The following is a 21355-nucleotide window of genomic DNA, read 5'->3' on the forward strand; positions in this document are numbered from 1 at the left end:
TAAATACACAGATTTTGATGGGAAAAAATTAGGATTTTAAGTCGGAGACCTGGGATTTAAACTCAAGCCATCTGACTGCAGAGCCTCTGTATTCAGCCGTTATGCTAAGCTACTCCCTCACTGAAGGAGCACAGCAATATGTCATGATAGTGAGATGGCAAACAATTATTCCATAGGCTGTAAAGGAATGAGTGAGTGATGCACTGAGGGTGCTTATGCAATGCCTTATATCTAATGTGTCAGTGAGTGCAGCATGGAAGACTTAGTGGATGGTGTTGGTGATTCCTCCTTTTTTTAAAAAATAGAGAGAGAGACTCAGTTTAAATAAGCCAGAAAAAGAGAGACAGAGACAGACAGAGAGTCTGACATAAACCAAAGAGGATTTAAAGAGACTTCACCCACATCCAGGGAAGTAAGCTTGAACTAGAAGATGGAGAGAGAAGGCAGCGATTTTGGAATCAATGTAGAAGCTCCCTGAATGCGAATACACTCCATTCACAAGGACTGGAAAAATGCATTAAAACTGAATAAGGAATTTAGTGAGATGTAGCCCCACAGCGGGCATCGGTATTCCCTCCCGGTAGCCGTGATTGTCTCACTGGTGAATAATTCATTCTGAGATTATCCTCCTTGCCTCTAGTTAAGTTGTTGCTCTGGCTCGCTGCAAAATTGGCCCAGGTGTGTGAAGCTTTTGTGATTCCATGGAAGTAAGAGTGAGGCATCCTGGAGAGGGGAAGTTAGCAACCCTGTGAAGTTCATAGATACAGGGCCTCCACAGATGCGGGGTAGAGATGGGGGTGGCTGGTATGAAGGGGCCAGAGGCTCCAGCTTGCTGAAATCTTTGACTCCCAAAATCTAAACCAAATTAATCAGATAAGTATGCATATCTTCCCCGAAGGCAGGGCTGACTTCTTATGTTTTTATTGTCCTCTTCTAGACTTCTGCCCAAATGGCGCCAGATATCCAAAAGTCCTTTATCTTCCAGAGTCAAGGTCATTGTTTCAGAGAGTTTGCTGTTCAGAGAAACATGAGGTGCTAGAGATCCCTGCTAAAAGAAATGACAGCCACTTCCATGTAGTAGAAGCCAAAATCTCCATTTGATTTTTTTTTTTTCCTGAGGAAGATCAGCCCTGAGCTAACATCCATGCCAATCCTCCTCTTTTTGCTGAGGAAGACCGGCCCTGAGCTAACATCTATTGCCAATCCTCCTCCTTTTTTTTCCCCTTTTTCTCCCCAAAGCCCCAGTAGATAGTTGTATGTCATAGTTGCACATCCTTCTAGTTGCTGTATGTGGGACGCCGCCTCAGCATGGCCAGAGAAGTGGTGCATCGGTGCGCGCCCGGGATCCGAACCCGGGCTGCCAGTAGCGGAGCGTGTACACTTAACCAGTAAGCCACGGGGCCGGCCCTCCAATTGATTTTAATCCCTCTAAATCGCTTAGATTTTTTTTTTTTTTTTCCTCTAAAATCTTCATGCCTTGGGCCGGCCCGGTGGCTTAGCGGTTAGGTGCACGCGCTCTGCTGCTGGCGGCCCGGGGTTCCGATCCCAGGCGTGCACCGATGCACCGCTTCTCCCGCCATGCTGAGGCCGCGTCCCACATAGAGCAACTAGAAGGATGTGCAACTATGACATACAACCATCTACTGGGGCTTTGGGGAAAAAAAGGAGCAGGATTGGCAATAGATGTTAGCTCAGAGCCGGTCTTCCTCAGCAAAAAGAGGAGGACTAGCATGGATGTTAGCTCAGGGCTGATCCTCCTCACAAAAAAAAAAAAAAACAAAAACTTCATGCCTTGCTGGCTTGAATATATTTTGAATTTTTTTCATCAGTCACCAGATTACTTTAGGATCAGAAAACAATTTGGCATTTGGATTATGAGAAAGATAATGTAAATTGTTATCCAACTAGCCTAAATAGGAACTTGAGGGAAAATTATAAACACTTATAAAAAAGTTCTGAAATTTAAGGTCTTGTGTCTCTGTCTTTAATTGCATATCTCACAAAAAAATATTTAATTAGTTTTAAGTCAAATATTTACCCAAATATTTTAAATTATAAATCTTGAGCTTCAAATTGGGTGAAAGTCCTCTCTCGATAAAGGGCTGGCTACTCAAAGTATGGTCAGAGAACCAGCAGCACTGGCCCCACTTGGGAGCTTGTCAGAAATGCTGAATTCAGACCCCACCCCAGCCTGACTGAATTACATGATCATATGCTCTCTCAAGCTTGGGAAGCACTGGTTTAGAGTAGGGGGTAGACCAGACTTTTGGAATGCCAGTGTTGTCACTTGGTGGTCACAGGTGAGTTCTAGGGGATGCAGGAAGGTTGTTAGTACTGTTCGCAGACCGTTTTTTTCTTCCCAATTAAGAGCCTAATTTCTAGTATGATCTTTTCATCATCACCTTATCAATGATCAGAATCTGCCCCTGACTGCGAGAGAGGCTATAACTCAGGTAACTAATTCGCTTAGATTTTTGACATTGACTCTTAAAGCAAATTCTTTGAATAGAAAAAAGCATATTGAATAATATCAAGCTGAGTGTAAGTCACCAAAATGTGGCATGTAAGAAGGTTCTTTGCTTGTACATTTCCACTTTTTATCAATAAGGAAGTGACCTTAAATAATAAATGTATAGAACCCAAAATATAACCTATTATTATTATTATAGAAAAATTAAAGCACTTGGTTTTTAATACAGAAAAGAAAAGCCTAACGTGTGATTCAATTTATATTTATTAGATAAAGTAAGGGACAATTCTTTTAGTTTTTAATTATAAAAATAATAATGTTCTTTGTTTTTAAGAAATCACATCTTACCTAATTTTAGAATGTAAAAGTCCCTATCGCCTCTCTCATTCTCTCTACAGAGGTAGCCATTATTAAAAGCTTCGGTATCTTTCCAGAACGTTTCTGTCCATAATCAAATAGAATCAGACTGTCTACTGTTTTGTTTGCTATTTCACTTAATATATCAGGCTATGTTTCTGTGTCAGAACATAATTCTTTTTTAATAAACTGCATGGTATTCTGTTGTCTAGATACACAATAAGTTAGTTTAACATTAACCAGGTGATCTTTGATAGAGATTTAAATTGTTTCTAGTATTGCTAATACAATGGTGCAGTAAACATCCTTATGCATATGTCTTTGCACAGTACTCCGAGTGTATTTATAGGATAAATCTCCGCAAGTAGAATGGCTAGGGCAAAGGGTATGAACACTTTCTATTTGGATGGGTATTGCTAAGCGGTCCTAGGGAGGGCATTTTGATTTTTGTTTTGAGAAGGAAATTGATATGTCTGCAGAACATTTTTCAGAAAAGTGAAACAGGAACACATTAAAGCCAGGGTTCTTTGAGCTACACAAAAAGTAGAGCTTTACCATCCGTGTATAACCTTGAATGCATCACTGAGGTTGTGGCATCTCCTTTTCTAAAGAGATTTAGGAAGAGCCACCCCTCGCCCAGGCCCCGGTGCTGCTTAGGGAGGATGCTTAGGGAGGCTGTAGCCATGCCACATGTCTGTCCACGGATCCAAACCGCTGAGAACTGAATCCTTCCACCCAACCATAATTAATGGCAAGTGCAAGGAAGTTGTTGGAAACACAAATCAGGTTCACAAACCTCTTATAAAATATCTTCTAAAAGTCCTCACCTTAGTGCAGCCATTGACAACATGGCTGGGGCTGAGTGACAACTGATATACGAACTTCCTTTACCAAAGTATTACTAGCCCCAGGGACCCTTTAAATTTCATTTTCTTTTTCTTTTGCCCAAGTCAGAACATCAGGCAGAAATGCGTATATGCATAAGATGAATGCAGTGCACAGTTGAGATTTCTCCTGCTATGAGTCTCTCCACACCTTGGATTTTGGACTTGCAAGCCGTTTTTAAATTCGGCTTCATTTTTCTTCCCTGTCATTACCTGATTTCATCTGAAAATCTCAGCATGTGGTTCTCTTTTCCCTTAATTCATTAGATTTGGCATTGCTGTTTATTATATCAACGTGACATCTGTCTAATATAACATCTTTGAAGCACCAGGATGTTTAAAAAAAAAAGGGATTTAACTCTTCAGGGCTAACTGGAGACTGTTTAAATTTATAGAGGTGACTTTAGCCCTTTGTAGATCTTCCTCAGATAGAAATATATTTGTAATCGAAATAATCCATATTCTCTCATTCTTCAGCTGAGATAAATGGAAAGAGACTTGAGGGAAAGCTGAGCTGTTTATTCACAGATTGTTTAAAGTCAGAGTTTGTCTTGGGAGAGAAGATTGTATTAGCTTGATAAAGCTAACCCTTTTAGCCTGGGGAAAAAAAGAATTACACATTAGTGCTGCAAAGGTTTCCTTGGCTTCTCCTAAGAGGAATTCGATTTTAACATGCCAAAACCTTCCATATTGGAGGGTATGCTTCTAGAGATGATATGGACATAAAAGCAATACGGAATTTTTCTTTTTTGGTGGGAAACAGGAGACATTACAACAGACCCCAGGATTTAGAGAGAAGCCTGGCAGCGAGCCACAGGGGCATGGTGGAAGGGCTATTTTCCTTCAATACAGACAGAATCTTGTAAAAAATTGTCGTTACTGTCTGCAGCAAGATGTGCCTTGTTTGGAGTTCTGGTTGGAATTCTTCAGCATGGAGTATCAATAAAAAACAACTCTGGGGCTTTGACTGTGATTTATGTCAGGGGACCAGTTCTTTCCTGCCGTGCCACACACAGACTTGGAAGTAAGCAAAGAAACAAGCTGATATATAGAGGCGAGGTACAACGCGCCGACTGAACTGAGTTGGAGGGATTTGGAACTGCTAAAATCTGGCTTGTAAGTCTCAAGGTGTGATAACACTAGGACTTAGCTAGAAATTGCTGTTGACTCTGGCCCTGGAACCAAAGTTCACTACACACTTGACCTTAGATAGGGTGTTGATTTCAGATTCCCTTAGAGTCTCTCAGGCCCTCAACCTGATGATTATTATGCAACGATGCTCGTGGCTATCTGTTCCTAGTTACTCATCATCCCACAGGAGGGATAGAAAAACTCCTGTTTAGCGGTCCCTTCATTTATTTCCGTCTCCTTTGTACTCTGAAGCTGAACGTATTAGTCATGTTATATGACAAGAATTGCAGGGATATTCCCAGCTGTTGGGAAGGAGAGGGGAGAAATGACAGGCAGAGAAGCTACTATCAATAATACAAAGCACCGCGGGTGAGGTGCGAGGCATTTTGGTGTTGTCAGCAATCTAGCCAGACCTCTGTCAATCTCCTGGATGAAGCTGCCCCAGTGGAGCTGAGGGAAAAGTTGCCTGGAGAAAGAGAGATGGGGGGGAAAAAAAGAAAGAAAAAAAAAACTCCATAAGACTGAGAAATACATTGTTTCTAAAATTGGCAATCCTTTTTGTTGAGTTAAATGGAAGCAAGTTATGATCTAAATCAATAGAATTGATGATGTTTTCATCTTGAAAGGTTAACTGTATTTTTGACACTCCCCTATCTCCCAAGCAACTTGGCTTTTAAGAAAAAAGGAAAAATCCTCTGGGCAAGGAGCCTCGGATACACTTAATTTAGGACTGATGTTTATGACTGGTCATTGACCTTGAAATTCTGTTAGCACTACCGAAGGACAGTGCTGGGTGCGTCCTGCCTGGAGTCCGGTAAGTGACGCGCTTGGCGCCTGGAGGGCCCCGCCCCTCGGGCTCCACTCTCAGCGGGGACCTGACTTCGCTGGGTCCTGCTGCCTCCACTGCTGCTCTGTCTGCAGGGCTCGGCAGACAGCCTCCCCTGGCTTTAGGTTCTCCCAGGCCTTTCCTCCAGAGGAGAGGAGAAGAGCCCTGTTCCAGTGAGAGCTCACTGCCTGCTGTACATATATGCTTCTCCTTTCCCAGAGCAATGGAATTCAGAGGCACATATGCAACCGGCATCCTAAAATTTTCCATCCGGAAGAGACCTTCAAGATCACTTACACTGAGATGTCTGGTATACCCATCACCTAGATTTAACAGTTATGAAAATTTTGCTATTTGTAAGGTTGCTGTTGTTGTTTTGCCAAAGTTTTTTAAGTAAATTGTAGACATTGTGACACGACTCCTAAATATTTCAGTACGCCTCACTAAAAAGTAAAAATATGTTCTTACAAAACTACAATGTGTAGTCACACTTAAAAAAATGAGTAATAATTCCTTACTGTCATCCAATATCCAGTCCATATTATATGTACCCCAATTGTCCCAAAAATATTTTTCAGCAATTGTTTTGTTCAAACTACAATCCAAACACAGTTCACGCCTTGCATTTAGCTTTATGCCTCTTTCAGTGTGGAACTCTGCTATTCAGTACAGTAGCCTCACGCGGCTAATGAGCCCTTGAAATGTGGCTAGTCCAAATTAAGATGTGCTGTGAGTGTACAATACACACCGGATTTTGAGCACAGTACCAAAAAAAGAATGTAAAATATCTCATTAACAATTTTACATTGGCTGTATGTTGAAATTATAATATTTTGCATATGTTAGGTGTAATAACACATTAAATATATTTAATGTTTCTTTTTACTTTTTTTAATGTGGCTACTGAAATATTTGAAATTACATATGTGGCTAACATCATGGCTCATATTACATTTCCATGGATAGCGCTGGTCTAAAACATCACTCTCCTCTTTTAATCTGGACAGTTGCCTCCTCCTCTTTTTTTCTCATGCCATTGACTTGTTGAAGAAACCAGGTCCTGGAGCATGCCCCACCTTCTAGATTTTTCTGATGGCTTCTCCACCCTATAGTTTAACTTGGTCTCCTATCTCCCGTATTTCTAGCAACCGGTTAGTTAGACTTGTTTAGATTCAGGTTTAAGTTTTTTGGCAAGAATGCTCCGTAAGTGACACTGTGTATTTCAGAGTACCAGCATCAGGATGCACATAACATTGTTTCACTCTTCTCATGCTAAGATCGATCAATGGGTTCAGGTGGTTACTATCTGACCCTTTATTGTAAAGTTGCTTTTCTACCCTGCTACCAGCAATAATCTGTGACTAATAATTTAAGCACCCCCAGTCAACTTTTAACTTAGTGATTTTAGCATTCATTGATAACTGTTGCCTGAATCAATTATTTAATTGGAGTTTGCAAAATGATTTTTTCTACCATTCTTTTTACATGTATTAGTTAGAATTTATACGTAAAGACAAGCTCAGAAACCTGGACCATTTTGTTACCCCAAAATACAGTTCCTACAGGAAATAACCAGATAAATGCTTGATTCTTTCCCTTTAACTACCAATTTTCAGAATAAAGAGTTGATGTAAAAGCTATCTCTAAAGATGACAAATGAATTTTTTTTGCTTTCTTTTTTTGAGTATTATTATGAACTCATGGATTTTTGTATATTAAATATCAAATAGAATTAAATTTTTAAATCAGTTTCCAGCATTTAGAAATCTAAAAATTTTGCATAAAGTCCATATTTCTGGATTCCCATGGAAAACTGAGAGATTAGCAACAGTGGGCCCATGTGTTCACCCCCCGGAATCCTCTGGAGTGGAGTTTGGCTCTGTCCTTAAACAGGGCATGTGCTCCCCTGTTGGCGGCCATCCCCACCCAGCCACTGAGTTAGGTTCTCTTCCTTGTCCCTGTGAGTATTTGAATTTGTGACCCTGAGTCTACCTATGTCATAAATAAGGAAATTAAACTACAGAGAGGAAAGGGACTGGCTGAGGGTGGAACAGCAAAGTGAGGGGCAGAATTTCCTGCCTCCCAGGAGAACCACTGTGTTCATCCTCAGTTACCAAGAGGCCGTTCCCGGAAAGTCTAAGTAACAGAACAGCATCTAGTGAAAGGCGCACATTCAGTATATGCTCTGCATTTTCTACATGCAGATGACAGCTTAATGCTGCTGCCACTGTGGTTCTCTCTGACCATGATTAAATTTTTCCCAAACCCTGGGCAGATTCTGATGCTGCCCCAGCATTAGCTGTAGTTCGGGGGCCTCCTTGGGGACTATGACCTACAGAGTCAATGTGCACTACCCAAAATTAATAGGATTAGTCCAACCTCTTTGGAGACCCCTTGGGCAATATTTATCAAAATTTTAAGTGCGTATATCCTTTTAGACCCAGTAATTGCACTGCTAGGAATTTTTCTAACAGATATTTTCATAAAATATTCCAAGATAGATGTGCCTTAAAGTTCACTGTCTTCACAGAAAACTAGAAGCAACCTTTAATAGGGGACCAGTTAATAGTTTATGGCACATCCATATATAAAGGAATAGTATGTGGTCATTTAAAAGAGTTAGCTAGAGATACATGTGCAGATGTGGGAAAGGTACAGTTAAGTTTAAAAGACACTACTAAGTTAAAAAAGAAAAATGTAGAACAGTTATATATTACTTTCTTATTTGTGCCTATTTTAAATAATATGTATAAATGCTAGTATATATGTATAAACATTTTCAAGAAAAATACACAAGAAAATATTAAGATCTTTAGAGGAAGAGACTAGAGGTCAGAGTGAGAGAAAAATATATTGATTTTACTTTTTATTTTATATCTATCTTTATGGGTTTTAAAATTATAGACATATATTCATTTTTAAAATATTAAATTTATAAACAAGTTTGAGTGTTCCAATAAAGCAGCTGGGTTAGGGGTAAACTAATGGTGCAGTTTTTTAAATCTGGTCTTCTGGTCACTGAACAGAAGAGAAATAGTGCTCCTCACACCAGCAGCAGCCAGTTGCATTGCTATGGGTATCTGCTGAGCTCTGGAGGTGCTAAGCACTGAGCAGGGTGCAGTGGGGGAGGTACAGGCAAGTGGTAAGGAGCTTGCCGTCTAATTAGGGAGAAAAAACCACTGGACCTACAATGATTTGGAACAATAGCAGCCAGTCTAGAATTAAATGCTGATCTTAGCTTCTAGATTCTTGGTGCTTCAGAAAACAAAAGAGCAACTCCAATCAGGAGACCGGTCAGGTAAGCGTGGAATCCTTAAGCCAAATGAACTGTAATGGATGCATCCAGTCTGGATCTGCACAAAGAGGAGGGAGAGCAGTTTGGGGAAAGGATAGGCAGGACCAGAGCAATGGAGCTGAAAATGACTCAGTGTCAGAGGAGCTGTGCAGAAGGTTCAAGGCTTTCATTTGGTAGGACATGGGTTTACAACCCAACTTTTCCACTTGCTGAGGGGCCGTAGGCAAGTACGTGCATCCTAGTTCTCTCATTTGTAAAATACATCATAGAGACATTTTAAGGATTATAGGGTATAATGCACATTCAGTGGTCAGTCTGTCTTAATACACACCCAAACTTTTCTAACTCCCTGTAAATATATATGGGAAGAGAGAGAGAAACCGAAAGAGAAAGAGAGGAAGTGCAGAGGCAGCATATGGTCAGGAGTGCTGACGTGGAATTCGGATGGTCTGGTTCTAATTCTTCACTCTCCCACTCCCTAGCTGTGTGACAAGGCTTCCCAGACCTCTGGGATCCTTGGTTTTCTTGTCTGTTAAATGGAGAAAAAGTGAAAAAACTGGTGCATACTAAGTGCTTGATAAATGGTGGTGGTGGTTGTGCAAATAAAAGTCAATTCAAAAAGTTGAAGGTGGTCCAGCACAGCCAGCATTTACTCATGGAGTCGAGGATTCTGGCAGTTTTAAAACTATTATGTGGAATCCTCTCCAAGATCTAAGATAAATGAGGCAAGGGAGCTAAGACGCAGTGAGGAAAAAGTTTCTCTAAAAAGTGATGGAGCTCAGACAGGAACCTGAATCTGCTTGCTCCAAACTGCCGGCTTTCCCAGCTATACTCCTGACGTCAAATATGCCATCTCATGTCAACGTCCTCCATTCTGAAATCAGGGGCTGGGATTATTTAGAATGGTAACCAGAGGATGGTGACATGGCGGCCACTTCTTATTGCGAGAGTGCATGTGTTTTCATTATGCTAACAAGACTTAACGTGTGGTGAGACTGTTGCAAGAAAAAAATTTCCTAAGCTATGCATTTAATTTAGGTTTTGCAAAACCCCATTTTTAATCAGAGACTCTTCATTAAAAGCATACTCATTGGGAGCTAATGAAAAGTCATAGAAAATAAGTTTAAATCCACAGTGCAGCTGTTCTGCAATGGGCACTAGTTACACCAGCATTTAGAGACTGTACAGAGAAGGGTAAACCTAGTAGGACAGTGTCTACAGCTCAGATGCCCCATAAATTATTCCAAACTTCTGCACTGAGGTCTAACATACATGAATCTGTTACATACATAATAATTATTCCTTCAAAAGTGTTTTAAATAATCATTTGGTATTTAATTAACATGTACTATTTGTCTTGGGAAGTCAGGCTGAGATGAGAGTTAAGACTAGAGAGGGTAGGCTGGCTTGCATCAAACCAATGGAGAAGCTGTTTGATTTTAAACACAGCTTTTTCTGCTTTTACTTCTGTACCTGGTGTAAAACATCAGGCTGCACTCTCTCTATGTCCCAGAGTCTAGGATTTTCATTGGTGTTTTCTTTACAAAAGAGGGGTGAAGGCTGTAACTTCCCTCACAGTCTCATAGGTAGGGCTCCAGACGCCCTTCTTAAGGAGACAAAGCATAAACTGTGTTTTAAAAGAGGTTCTATTTGCAGCGGTCATTTTGATCAAGTATACAGACCCACTTGTTATTTCCATCTGACTTTGCAAGTGTCATGTGATGGTTTAATCCATCACTGGTGCATGGCCAAGTATGTGTGTGTGCGTGTGTGTGTATAAATGTGTAAATATACAAATGTGTATAGGTGATTATATAAACGTGTGTGTGTCTGTGTGTGTTTACGGATGAAAATATTTCTTTAAACAACCAGAGTGAGCTAATGTAATGGAAATTCTGCTCATTTAGACATTTTAGTCTTGAAGTTGATTTTTCTATGACAACAGGGAGTAAGTTACATTGAACCTTCAGTTTCATTACCATGTAAGTAAACAGACTTTGTCTACGTAGCTAGATTAAATCAGCCAAAGAGCTAAATACTCTAATGTGATCCACCATCAAGGGGAGAAAACAATTATTTTAAGAAGCTTGTTTGCAGCCCAGATGGTTTGGTTCTGCACAAAATCATTTGATTATATGTTTCTCTCAGCTTTGAAATCATGTACCTATCTGCCCGTGTTTGACAAGAAAGGGAATGCTGCACATTTGTGACAAATTAAGTTAATGGGTTTAAGGCAGATCATGCAAAGGAGGTGGGGCTTCTTTTGGGAGAAAACTGGGAAGCGCAGCCTAGTCTAGACAGACAGGTCCGGAGTCTCGGCTCAGTGGACCATGAGCTTCAGTCTCTTAGAACGCCCAAACCCAGGCCAGAAACCCAGTTTTGATGCTAGGAGAAGCTGAGTTAAGGAAATCGCCACAGTGGAGGAAAGAGGAAGGCATTGTTTTGTTCTTTGTGTCTCTTACTTCTTATAATGCCTAAATAAATCTTCTCAAAACTCTAGGCCAGGGATTACAACTCAAATGCCTTAAAGTAGAGTAATTGAGTGAAGTGGGAAGGCATAATAAAATTGTTTCTCTGTGATAAAAACAACAACGCAAGCCTGATGACAAATGGCAGTGGATACAGGGACCTTAATGTTAGGAGGCAACAGAGATTTCTCTGGACGATGCCAAACTCAAAATGAATATTGCCTGCACCTTCCACGGAGGGCATCTGGCACCGAGCTTTGTGCCATGGGAGAGAGGGCCTAAATTGATGGTTATTTGGAGTTTTCAAGAGCAGCCAAAAATCCAGATGCTTATATGAATTTCCTGATTTTGAAATGTTGGCTCAGGTTTTTCTTTTTAAAGAATGTGCAAGCCAGTTTGCAACATCTGCTGTAGGCAAAGGGAGAATCCACAAGAAGTAAAACTGTGCCCTAAGTATTGATCCTCTGTGTGAGAACAGTTCAGGGATTATCCTTTGCCATCTTAGGTGCTGTTTATTCATATATACATACAGGCATGATGGATGTGTGACGGGAGGACAGATGCCTGTGTGTATGATAGAGTTGGCATAGAAAAGCCCTTGAGTGTATTGGGAGAAAAGGCAAGAAGACTGGGTGAGTACCCTGATGTGGTTTGCACATCACCTTCATATCTGTAAGGGAGGTGGCAAGTCCAGGTAGAGGTTGGGTAGATGTTATGAGCATCATTGGAGAGCCTCTTGCATAGAGTTTGTGAGGTGTGGGCCTCTATGTGAGAAATGTCTGCAGTTCCTCCACAGGTCTTCCACTGGGAAGCATTTTCATTTGAAATAGAGGTTGAACTATTTATTCTTAATATATGACATAGGGTAATCAAGACTGGAAAATTGCAGTGAACTTTATTATCTGGCCTGCTTTATTATATTATTTCAGGATGAGGAAGATCTATAAATAAGCCATGTTTGCTGGTCTTCAGAATTCCTTTTTTTGTGTGCAGGTCCTTGCTGTGTTTCTTTGCACAGTTTGTTACTCTGATTATAGGTGTTCCAAAATCCCTTGTTGTAAAAGGAAGGCGAAGTCCCTGGAGCCACCTTAGGAGCGATCCATCCATGGCACTGTGTCCCTTCTCAGTTTAGCAGTGTGGTCCGTGAAAGGTCTGGGAATTGGAGACACTATTAATTCAGGCTCTTCGGAGTTTTCCGTCCTTCTCCACTGCTCATCCTGCTTGACATCAGGATTCATTCCCACAGAATGACATCAGCTCTGCTGGAAGCCTGCCCTCAGTCCTCCACAGACCAAGCCGTGGACCGCATGCTACTCAGGCAGATTAGGAGGAGAGGTTGGGCAAGGGTGTGAGAAGGTCAGGAGGTCCAAGGTGATGGGCCACCACTGATATGGTGACTGACAAGGTCAATGTCTCTTCCAGAATGTTTGCAAGGAATATAATGCAGCCACTTAAAAAGATGAGTATACAAAATGCAATAGCATGGAAAATGCTTACTACAATAAGGAGTTAGATTTTATTTTAATCTATTTTAAAATAATCAATACATTCAAATGGCTCAAAATTCAAAAGATACAAAAAGGTGTACGATGCAGTCTGCTTCCCGCCCCTGTGCATAGCTACCCAGGCTGTGAGGTGATATTAAGTGAAAAAAGAAGGGTACAAAGCTAAACTTTTCTCTCTCTCTCTTTAAAGATTTTATTTATTCAGTTTTTCCCCCCAAAGCCCCAGTAGATAGTCGTACGTCATAGGTTCACATCCTTCCAGTTGCTGTACGTGGGACTCGGCCTCGCGTTGGACGGAGAAGTGGTGCCTCGGGGCGCTCCCGGGATCCGAACCCGGGCCGCCAGCATCAGAGCGCGCGCACTTAACCGCCAAGCCACGGGGCCGGCCCACTCTCTCTCTCTCTCTTTAAATATGTATATTATATATTTATTTATGTGTGTGTATACAAACATATATAACACAAACGTATCCACAGAAGAAAGACTGAAAGAATAAACAAAATGTTTACAGTGGTTACTTTGAGTGGCAGGACTATAGGTAATTGCTTCTACCTTCCTATGTCTCCCAAAATGTCTGCCCTCTGTGTGTATTGCTCAAAAGAAATAATAAACACATTTCTTTATTATATGTATCATATCATCACTGAAGTCACTAGAGCAAAATTGGATATGACCAATCATCCAAAAGAAGAAAAAATGTCGCTTATTTTCTTGCAACCCACAACTCACAATTGATGGTACTTAATATTTTTGCATGCTACCTCCTGGCCTTGTCTTTGCGTATACATGACCATGCTTGAATACTGTTGAATAACTTCTGACTAAAGTAGTCAGGATATCTTTTCTATTACCTATATAATAGAAAGATAACTTTCAAAAGAAGGATGCTACATCAGCACGCATACAGGTGTGGAAGGAAATAAGAAAGAAAGGTCTTCTAACTGGGAAGCTGTGGGTATCTTTGAGCCCTGATAAACCAGCGACACAGACGAGGAGAAAGGATAGCGGGCAGTTACGCTCCACTGAGCTGCCTTGCAGTGTGAGGCCAGCCCTCCTAGCTCACCCGCAGCGGTGGTTCTGCACGGACACAGGGCTTGGCAGAGCGGAGGGCACCAGCCGCTCGGAGAACAGAGGCTTAAAATACTTGATGAGAAAGTGTAAAAAATCCCCACCTTGCTCCCAGGGACAGTAAAAGGGAGCCCTCAAAGTATAATCACTCCCTTTAATTTTAAAGTACACAAATAACCTAGGAATACAATACAATACAAAGGAATACAATAAAGTATTCAAATAATCAAAATTATTTAAAATATAGAAATATCAAGAGTTATAAAATATATGTTTTGGTCATGTATTTTTCTTTTCCTCTATTTTATTTTTTTATTGAAAAAAGTGTATGGGGGCCAGCCCGGTGGTGTAGTGGTTAAGTGGGCACACTCCACTTCAGCAGCCCAGGGTTCGCAGGTTCCGATCCTGGGCGCACACCAACACACTGCTTGTCAAGCCATGCTGTGGCAGGCGTCCCATGTAAAGTAGAGGAAGATGGGCGCGGATGTTAGCCCAGGGCCAGTCTTCCTCAGCAAAAAAGAGGAGGATTGGCATCAGATGTTAGCTTAGGGCTGATCTTCCTCACAGAAAAAAAAAAAAAAAGTACGTAGACAATTCCCCTCAACCCTCTTCTTCCGGTCCTCGCTGTGGAGAGAACGATTTCGGATCCAGACGGGACTTTTTGAAGCCCTTGATTCCAAGTCCATAATCACACACAGACACACACACATAATGAATGCATGCTTTTTTTTTTTTTTAATTAAACTTAAACTCTTGGGTTTTTTATCCCCTGGACTCTAAATCTCACTTATTCTAAGCTCTTTTCCGGAGCAATAATGTTTCCCACATATGAATCACCAAATGCTAAATGTGCTCTTCTCAGCAAATGCAATTCATTTGAGAATAACTCCCAATAAGTTGCCTGTGATGTTTCTTCATTGCTGGAGACAATGGGCAACGCCAAGGCGAGGAGGGGTCATACCAAACAAGTCATTAGTTTTAATGTGGTCTGGCAGTTTTAATCCTTTCTGTATTTTTAAGTATAATAGCACGGTACCGTGTGTTAAGATATTTTTTTTTTTTCATTCTTCTTTCCTATCTTGAACATTAAAATATAGGGAGAGGGTGGCGAGGAGAATGCGATATTTTCCCTATGAGAAAATGCACTGCTACCCCTATTTCTGCAGGCTCTGAGGGATGTGGGGCAGAAATTAGGACTTGCTGAGAACAGGGTTCTGGGCTTGCTGTTTCTAGCACTCCAGCTGGGTCCTCATAGGACCTTGTATTTCTTTAGTTCTGTCCCCCCTTCATGATTTGCTATCTAACACTCAGTACTCAACCAAGTTTACTCAGAAACCAGCTTCCATGCACAAGGTTATGCTACATGACATGGGGCATCAGTCAGTCTTCTCAAAAGAGACTGCCTCTTCAACTTCTTTTGTGCCCCCAGCACCTCAGTAATGCTAAAGCTTTAGCGTGACCCTAGTAAATGAAATGTGTTGAAATAAAATACTATTTAACTCCAGAATAATTGACAATATTAAACTAAGAAGATACCATCTTCTTTCCAAGGTCAAAAAGACTAGACATCTGTGCTCATAGGTACCTAAGTCTGTCCTTCTTTCTAACTGGGTGTGATGAACAAGGCTCTTCCGAGTAAATGTGAGTTAGCCAGGGCAGGACAGGCAAGTTCAATCCCAACTCCTCTTTGCTCTGTGCCCTTGGGGAAGTTGCTTCCTATTTGAACTGTGCTGTCCTTATGTGTAAAATTGGAACAGTAGTACCTGCCCCATCATGCTTTTGAAATTGAAGGGAGCACACAGTAGGTGCTCATCCAATGCTCATCTCTGTAAGTGGGAGTGCAGACAAAGCCATGACTCCCAGTATTTCATGGTGCTCTATGGATGCGTCCCCGTCAGCAGGCAGGGTCTGGAAATCTCTCTCTTTTTAAAGAAGGTTGTGAGATTATAACATTGAGGAACTCCAGGATTATCTAGAACTTCTGTGCCAGCCCAGGGCACCCCTGGGCTGCCAAAACTATGGCACAGAGGCACTGGCCTCCCCCAGAGACCAGTGGTATGGCCCCTTTTGTTATGAGTTCCTCTAATTGTGCACACATATCTATCACGACGTATCATCCCCATAGCAATTTGCCCTCCTGCCATTATGCCTGCCCCCAAATCTGGAATTAGCATTTTGCAGTGATGTCTGGGAGTTTTTTCTGTGTTCTCCTGATAGGAAAGAGAAATTGAAAACTATGCTAAAATGCTTGGAAGAATGCTAGCAACGTGATAAGTGCTGCTTAAGTATGTGCAAGGTATTATTATCGTTGCTATTACTATTATTATTTCTAAAGTAAAGTTTTCTGGATTAGCCCCATGGAGGAGGTAAGAGTCAGAACATTTAAAATTTCATAGCTTCCTCTCTGAGGAGAGCTCTGATTCACTGCTGTGAGCACACAGAGACTGACGATCAGGAATGGAGAATTAGGCTATGTGGGTTTTTTGTTTCACTATTCACCTTCTCTCTAGTTTTCTACCCCAAGCAAACTTAGCAGGAGAGGCCAGGAGGGAAATGAAATGTGTTTTTTCTTATCTAGAATGTGTGGGCCCCATGTTGGTTACTATAGGAAGCAAGTCCTGATGAGGTAAACTTTGAGTCTGCATTGAGTACCATCTCCCCCTACTCAGAACATCTCTAAGCTTCTGGAAAGGGGTGGAAGGGAGTCGGGTACTAGAAGTAGGAGTGACAAGGCCTTGGTTTCAGGGCCCTCCCTGCTGAGTGCCTCAGACAAGGCCTGACCTCTGGGCCTCTGCTTCCTCCTGAGTAAACTGAAGAGGTGGGTAATGTTCAAAATGGGTTCAAGTACCTGAAGTTATTGGGGGTGCAACCAAGCTGGGCTTTTCTGTCACCCCCCACTTTAGTCAGAGAAGCTCCACTGTGATTTTTTTTTTTTTTTTGCTGAGGAAGATTGGCCCTGAGCTAACATTTGTGCCAGTCTTCCTCTGTTTTGTATGTGGGATGCCACAACAGCATGGACACTGACGAGTGGTGTAGGTCTGCGCCCAGGATCCAAACCCAGGCCACTAAAGTGAAGCGTGCGGAACTTAACCACTAGGCCACAGGGCCACCCCGCAGTGTGATTTTTTTTGTACTATGGAAATGCCCATTCACCGACAAGACAATTCTGCATTTAAATAACAGTTTAAAACCCACTGAACGAGATGAAAACATGCTGGAAGGAAGCACCGTTTACTGTGATTGATGTTTACAGAGAGTAGGAAGGGGTAGATAGTAGAGGTGGGTCAGGGGCAACAGAGGTGAAGAGAGGTGGGCGGACCTTGAGAGGGCCCGTGAGAGGGCAGTGTGCTCCAGCCATGCACCCACAGCAGTGGGACCAGGCCCAAGTGCCCTGCGACCCCCAAGTCATTATTCCATGTTCCCCACAAGTGTCCTCCTTTTACCTGGGCAGCTAGAACAAAGAGCAAGGGATTCGGGGTCCTGCACTGGCTTTCTGTGGTATTGGGATTCGGGGGCAAAGTCTTAGCCCTCTGGTCTGGAGAACAGGACCCAGCTCCCTCCTCTGATGAAATGCTGAGGTGCTGATAGGTTTATAACTCATCAAAAAATGTCAACACAAGCAAAGCCGTGAGAGGGAAAAGCATGCTGAAGCAAGAACTCAGGTTCTAGGGGCACCAGATTCGCACCTCCAGGGAGCCTGGCTGCTTTTGAGTTCTTTCTTCATCTCCTGCCCCACTCGCTGTGGGGAGACTCCGGGCCTATCCCTCAGTGCAGAGAACTGAATGAGGAGGAGGCATATGGTGAGAGAGTGAGTCTGGCTTTTTAAATGAAAATTTACATGGAAATGTGAATTCGTTAAAATATCAGTTATTTTGTAATTGGCTTTCCAAATCAGCATGAGGAAGGCCTGTTCCTGTTGGTCCGCTGGTGTAGTTGCGAGATTCACATCAACAGTCAATGAAGAACTGCCCTCCCCCCTATTTTAAACCCTTCAGTGGCTCTTCCTTATCCTGGGATCATGTTGAAATCTGATCCCATCCACCACCTCCTCCTGTCTTCCCAACCAGCTTCCCCTCAGCCACTGCCCTCCCCTTGCCCCATTCCAGCCACAGTTGCCTTGCCTCCATGGGCCTCTCAAATTGTGCATGGCACATGCTTAACCAACAGGGCGCATGCTTAACCAACTCGGAGTCCTCACTACATGGTTCCCTCTCCCAGCATGCTCTACACCAGTGGTTCCCTAGCATTAGCATCGCCCGAGGGCTGGGTTACAACACAGGTGGCTGAAATGCAATGCTGAGCTTTGTTTAGATCTTGACTACAAATGAACTTCAAGGACTTATGTTAATTTTGTTAGGTGTAATGATGCTAGATGGTTAAATTAAAAGTCCTTATTGGTTAGAATTTCATACTGAAATATATATACTGGTAAAGTGATATGGTGTCTGAGATTTGCTTTTAAAATACTCCAGACAGAAAAAAAAAATGTGTGTATGTGGGAAGAGGGGGTGGAGATATATGACAGGACATTAGTAAAATATTGATAATTGTTCACGATGACGTTTATTATACTATTCTCTCTACTTCTGTGTCCTTAAATTCCCACAAAAAAAAACAATTTACTTCCTTTGGAAAAACAAAAAACCACAGGTGGCTGTTCCCCACCCCCAAAGTTTCTCATTTAGAACATCTGGGATTGCATCTGAGAATTTGCGTTCTAACAGGCTCCCAGATGATACTAACGCTGCTGGTCCAGAGACTGCACTTTGAGAACCACTGCACCAACCCCACCAGCACACACTCTTCCCTTGTGTGATTCCTACTTGGCCTTCATGTCTCCATCTGAGCTTCACTTCCCCTGGCCGCCTAGCATGGATTGAGTTCTCTTACTGTACATGTTCCTATCATACAAGCATCTTCTACGTCTTCATAATGTCTGTCTAAATTGTAAAAGCTCATCTGTACAGTTATTTCCTTATGTTTGTCTTCCCTATATTCTATAACCTCCATGAACAAAGAGCTAATTTACCACCTGTCCCCTGGTCCTAGCACCATGCCTAGCATATAGTAGGTGCTCAGTAAATGTTTGTTGGTTGGAAGAATGGATGGGTGGATGGGTCTAGAAAGACTACCCATTTTGAATGTGGGCAGAGCATTAGGAGGGCTGTCCACACGTGCAGGGCATGGTGCAGAGAGATAGCAAAGGAGGGAGAATAGTTACCCAGTTAGCCAGATCAGCCAGGTGCTCCCTGGCAACCAAAGAAATGACAGCTACTGCACCCAGACCTCCCTCCCATCCTGCCCTCTTTATATAAAACAGAAACAACACACGCAGTGGGCAGGAGCCTTCTCCACAGAGGCAGGGTCCTGCATTCTTGCCCCAGGCTGTGTGACTCTGGGCAAGTCCTCTCTCTTTTGGGGCCTCAGTTTTGCCATCTGTAGATCAAGAAAGTTAGATCTTTTAGCTCTAAAATTTGTTGAGAATCATGGATTCTGAGCAAAGATGCTTCATCCTGAGTAGTAGCCAGTAATGATCGGGGTGCTTGGTCCTTTCCCCTAATCTTAGCCAGATCATGTCAGTAGAGGGAATCACACTGGGAGGACTGACCCGGTTCTTGCATCTCTCTGGAGCCTGTTTGGTGCCATCCTTCCCCAGGAGCTGGCAGGCGGTTGGCTGTGAAAGGATGAGAGGCCATAGATGCAGCCCTCACACACCAGAGCCTCAGGGGAATCAGGGCGCACAAAAATCCAAGGGCACCCACTTCTTGCCTCCTGTCACCCTGTTTAGGGCAACGTTCAATGCAATGGCCTGGCTGAGGTTTCAGAAATGGACTGTTTAACCAAGACTTCAAATACGCTTGTGTATTTCAGATGAGTGCCCCCAAAATAATTTATATTCTTTTCCTTTCCTTTTCTTTTTTGCAATCACCGTTGTAAATAATAACCCTGAATCCACGCAGCAGTGCTCACAGTGTTGCTCTTTCTGTCTGTTACTTATTGGGAAGAATCCACGACAGTAGTGCAAATGCCCAGCATCACTTATTCACTGGTTTCGTCTTCACTTTTGGTGTTTGTACATGTCTAGAAGGTCTCCTCTTTGTTTCCATCCTTAGGGAAATAGACTGTGGTTATATACAGAAATAAATTGATAAAGAAATAATTTAGAGAAGCTCAGAGACCGAAAGAGTCTAAGAAGGGAGAAGCGAGAATCTTGGCTTTCCTGCCACATTATTTAGTTAAAGAAAATAGGCTTTTAGTCTGGCTTTTACATAAGAGGTTAAGAATACTTTCACCCAGATGTTTCGATGTTATGGTAATAGCCTTCTCAGTAATAATGCCTTGTAACCTTACGCCTGGTTTTGTTTGGGGTTTTGTCGTCAGGGCAGCGGTGTTTTCCTCTCTATGGGTGTACCGGGGAGCCTCAGTTGCAGGTTATTAAAAAAACAACTTCCAAAGAACCCGAAGAAAGTGAGGGCGTTCGCAGGCTCAATGGTGTGAGGCTTAGAAAAGTTGAGAGGAAGGATTAGAATTGAAGGATAAAAAAGACCCTTGAAAAGCCAATCCGTTATGGGGTCCATTACTTTATATATATTCTCCCAAATCACATGAATAAAGGGGAAAGAAAGGCAGGAAGAAAAAACTGGCTTCGGTTCAGGACGTCGATTATGTCTTTTTTTTAATCCCCTTTTCACAATTTATTTGACATTTTGAACAGTGGCCAAAAAAGCTATTATAACTATAAAACATATTCGTTGGTATAAATCTCGTTAGTTGAGCGATTTAATTAAGGTATTGACATGCTTAATTGATATGTGTAAGCCAAGACCATTTTCATATCTCATTTCCATATGCTTTCTGCTTTAAGAGAAGTGAGGAGCTAGATCTTTAAAAAAAAAAAAAAAAAGGCTCCCTCCATAAAAATGCTATAGCTTCATCCGCGCCTGACGTCTCCAGGGACCACTTGCCACTCTTCTTGATTCCGAGCCAGCTAGTCCTCTAAGTGGCGCTGCTCGGAGGGAAGGTGATGTATACCCAGCTTGAGTGCCTGTCAGGCCCTCTTATGATCAATAGGAGAATATTTATATTAATAAAGCACCAAGTTAATTAAATAAAATGGTCCTCTGGGTAAACTTAAGATACTAGAGGATGGGCAGGGATCGATATATTCTGCCATTTGAACATTAAGTATGTGCCTTGAAATTTTATGGAGCTTTTAAAAACTCGCTTTGTAATGTAAAAAGTTTGAAACCTCCGCAAGTTTTCTCTGCCAAAACCTCTTGTGTCTGGCTGCCGGAGCTGAGGGAGACAGGAAGTGGAACCGCTGGAGACCGGAGCTTAGCAGAAGCCCCTT

At 42.1% G+C, this 21355-nt stretch overlaps 1 protein-coding gene across 1 annotated transcript in view; it reads left to right on the forward strand.

Moving 5' to 3' along the window:
* The window catches only part of SLIT3 (slit guidance ligand 3), a 602543-nt gene that overhangs the window by 357397 nt on the left and 223791 nt on the right, over nucleotides 1–21355 (forward strand). The window lies entirely within an intron of this gene.

The sequence above is a fragment of the Ceratotherium simum genome, chromosome 4 (genome assembly GCF_057802395.1).
Source record: "Ceratotherium simum simum isolate JZ-2026a chromosome 4, ASM5780239v1, whole genome shotgun sequence".
Lineage (NCBI taxonomy): Eukaryota > Metazoa > Chordata > Mammalia > Perissodactyla > Rhinocerotidae > Ceratotherium > Ceratotherium simum.